This window comes from Triticum urartu, chromosome 7A (assembly GCF_056163025.1).
Source record: "Triticum urartu cultivar PI428250 chromosome 7A, HENAU_Tu73, whole genome shotgun sequence".
NCBI classification, from domain to species: domain Eukaryota; kingdom Viridiplantae; phylum Streptophyta; class Magnoliopsida; order Poales; family Poaceae; genus Triticum; species Triticum urartu.
In genome coordinates, this window is record NC_141879.1 from 718,939,454 (window position 1) to 718,943,328 (window position 3,875).

At 49.3% G+C, this 3,875-nt stretch overlaps 1 pseudogene; it reads left to right on the forward strand.

The window, feature by feature from the left end:
• The first annotated feature begins 773 nt into the window (after nucleotides 1-773).
• LOC147962174 (thaumatin-like protein 1 pseudogene) lies at nucleotides 774-1,290 on the forward strand (annotated as a pseudogene).
• Nucleotides 1,291-3,875: the final 2,585 nt, after the last annotated feature.

Sequence of the window (3,875 nt, forward strand, 5' to 3'; positions counted from 1 at the left end):
ACGCCCTTGCCGCAAATCCAGGAGAAGGAGGAACAACCCTCCGCCACTGCCGACCAACGCACGAGCTTAGCCCTGCACCAACCCTAGGCGGCAACGGGGAGGGAGGAGGGAGATCGAGGGGGTCGCTGGCCACTGGGCTATCGTCTCTTGTGTCGTCCGCGGGAGTGGGGCGGCGGAAGAGGGTCGAGCGGAACCATGAGCTGCAGCTATGCCACTCAAAAATTTACTCAATTCCTTGGGTGACGCCAAGCATTCCCTTTATATATAGTACTCCCTCTGTAAACAAATACAAGAGCTTTTAGAATAATATTTTAATGATCTAAATGCTTTTATATTTTTTTACAGAGGGAGTACTCCTGATTGTCATTTGAGCCTTTAACTCCAAGAAATAAAATTCTTATTTGATCCAATCATGGTTGGGATTTTAAAACACATACTGTTTAAATGAGTCAACTCACCGGCCGAGGTGAGGCTTAATATAACGAAGAGGCTCACCTAACTTGCAATTTGCAAACCACATTTGATGTCTAATCACTTAATAGTTTATACTAGAAATCAACTTTGGAGATCGAATGAACCTTTCTTCAATGTTTGTAGCTTCCTCCATCTCTTAGTTTAGTACCTGCTAACAGCAATAGGTCAGTTAATCACTAGTTAATTATATGATCACATCACATGCATGATGCATGGACGTGTTAAGAATTGATAATTTTTGTGTCATCATCTCACTCAAGTTTTGATCCCTTCTCTTCTCCCTCTCTTCCTCCGGCTCCATGGGAGGAGCACTTCTTCTCCCTCTGCTCTCTCTGCTCTGCTTCGCCTTCCTCAAAGGTACACTGTAGTTAACATTAATCACTCTTTATTTGTGTTCCTGTGCCACTGTTAATAAGTTTGATAATGCACTTCTTAATTGTTGTGTTAAATTTCCGGTTACTATTAGTTAAGCTTGTATCTCATCAATGGACAATATATGGATTCTGTACTTAATGGCCACCAGGAGCAAGGCCTTTGACGTTCACAGTGAAGAACAACCGTGGCTATACCGTGTGGCCCGGCATCCTCTCCACCACCAGCTTCGCGCTCTCCCCGGGCGAGTCCCGTGCCGTGACTGTCGACGATGGCTGGTCCAGCCGCATGTGGGACAGCACGCTCTGCGTGCAAAGCTCCTCCTCGAGCGCCGGCTTTGCCTGCGCCACAGGCGACTGCGGCTCGGGCACAGTCGAGTGCTCCGGCCATGGTGCGGCCCCGCCTGCCACGCTGGCCGAGTTCACGCTCGCTTCCGTCGGGTGATATTTTTCAAAAAGGAGGATAACCCCCCGCCTCTACATCAGAACGATGCATACAGCCATATATTATTAATAGTGCAAAATCCAGGAGTCAAACACCATTGACCCGGAAATAAAGCAAAAAACAAACTCTGAGGCTGTATACCTCGCGACAATAACTCCCCCGGATAGCCACTAACCCCTATGATACAAGACACAATATAAACGAAAAATACACAACTCCTAGGCTACGCCTTCAACAAGAAATCGCCACACGTGCACTAATGATGGCGAGTCCACCATAAGGATGAATTCAGGATTCTCATCCCAAAAGCCAAGCTTGAATCCGCCACCTTTAACAAGGACACGACACAGGTGCAGGACGACATAGCACAATCAGAGATCTTGTGTTTCCACCTGAGTGCATAAAGTCGTCGTTGAAGCCGTCTGTACCATATGCCCTTATCCGTCTACTAACGCTTGATAGCCGGATACCTCTGGAGGAGACAACGGAAGACAAAGACGTCCCATATCACCTGCCTCCCTCTACTGTCGCACCACCTTCGACCCAACAACAACAGGCTAAACATGACACCTCAGCCAAAGCCACCATGCATCACCTGCCGGCAGCAGGCATGACTTGACGTCTCCGTATAAGATGTCATGTGTAGCATCCGTCGGTAGCACATCCACTGGTGGCTTCACCTGCTGACGACAGGTACCGCCCCGACAACTCCGAAAGAGGCACATCTGTCACCTGCTGAGCCGCATCGAACCCGATTTGTTGATGGAAGGGACGCACCCATACCGCCACCAACCTCAAAAGGTCATCACCACCTCGATATCCGGACTCCGAGTCAGCCATACGACCCCGGAATCCCCCGCCGTTGATTGATGTCTACCGCACAACCTTATTCTTGTAGAGGTTGTTGGGCCTCCAAGTGCAGAGGTTTGTGGGACAGTAGCAAATTTCCCTCAAGTGGATGACCTAAGGTTTATCAATCCGTAGGAGGCGTAGGATGAAGGTGGTCTCTCTCAAGCAACCCTGCAACCAAATAACAAAGAGTCTCTTGTGTCCCCAACACACCCAATACAATGGTAAATTGTATATGTGCACTAGTTCGGCGAAGAGATGGTGATACAAGTGGTATATGGGTGGTAGATAAAGGTTTTTGTAATCTGAAAATATAAAAACAGCAAGGTAACTAATTATAAAGGTGAGCGTAAATGGTATTGCAATGCGTTGAAACAAGGCCTAGGGTTCATACTTTCACTAGTGCAAGTCCTCTCAACAATAATAACATAATTGGATCACATAACTATCCCTCAACATGCAACAAAGAGTCACTCCAAAGTCACTAATAGCAGAGAACAAACGAAGAGATTATGGTAGGGTACGAAACCACCTCAAAGTTATTCTTTCCAATCAATCCGTTGGGATATTCCTATAAGTGTCACTGAGGGAGTCCTGGATTAGGGCGTCTCCGGATAGCCGGACTATATCCTTTGGCCGGACTGTTGGACTATGAAGATACGAGATTGAAGATTTCGTCCCATGTCCGGATGGGACTCTACTTGGCGTGGAAGGCAAGCTAGGCAATACGGATATGTATATCTCCTCCTTTGTAACCGACCTTGTGTAACCCTAACCCCTTCCGATGTCTATATAAACTGGAGGGTTTTAGTCCGTAGGACAACATACAATCATACCATAGGCTAGCTTCTAGGGTTTAGCCTCTCCGATCTCGTGGTAGATCAACTCTTGTACTACCCATATTATCAAGAATAATCAAGCAGGACGTAGGGTTTCACCTCCATCAAGAGGGCCCAAACCTGGGTAAAACATTGTGTCCCCTGCCTCCTGTTACCATCCGCCTTAGACGCACAGTTCGGGACCCCCTAGCCGAGATCCACCGGTTTTGACACCGACATTGGTGCTTTCATTGAGAGTTCCTCTGTGTCGTCGTCATTAGGGTGAATGGCTCCTTTGATCATCGATAGCGATGCAGTCCAGGGTGAGACTTTTCTCCCCGGACAGATCCTTGTATTCGGCGGCTTCGTACTGCGGGCCAACTCGCTCGGCCATCTGGAGCAGATCGAGAGTTACGCCCCTGGCCACCAGGTCAGGTTCGGAAGCTTAAACTACACGGCCGACATTCGCAGAGACTCGATCTTCGACGGATTCGGGCCCCTGCCAAGAGCGCCGCACGGTTACGATGAGCATGATTTAGCTCTACCATCGGACAGTGTTCAGGCAACCGCTCCGACCCTCAATTCGGAGCCAATTGCACCATCCATGGACGGGTGGATAGACCCCGCCACGGAGGTCGCACTCTCATCGGCGATCGAGCCGAATATCGGCCTTACCCTTCACGAGAGCCGTGACATCGAACTGCCGGATTCTTCCCCGGCCACGGACTCCGAACCGCCTGCGCCCATGCCTATCGGATCCAACTGGGAGCCGATCATGGAGTCCTAGCCGAACTATGTTCGGCAGGATTGGGATGCAGACGACGAAGAAATTCGCCGCCCACCCACCACCCACTTAGTAGCCACTGTCGACGATTTGACCGACATGCTCGACTTCGACTCCGAAGACATCGACGGTAT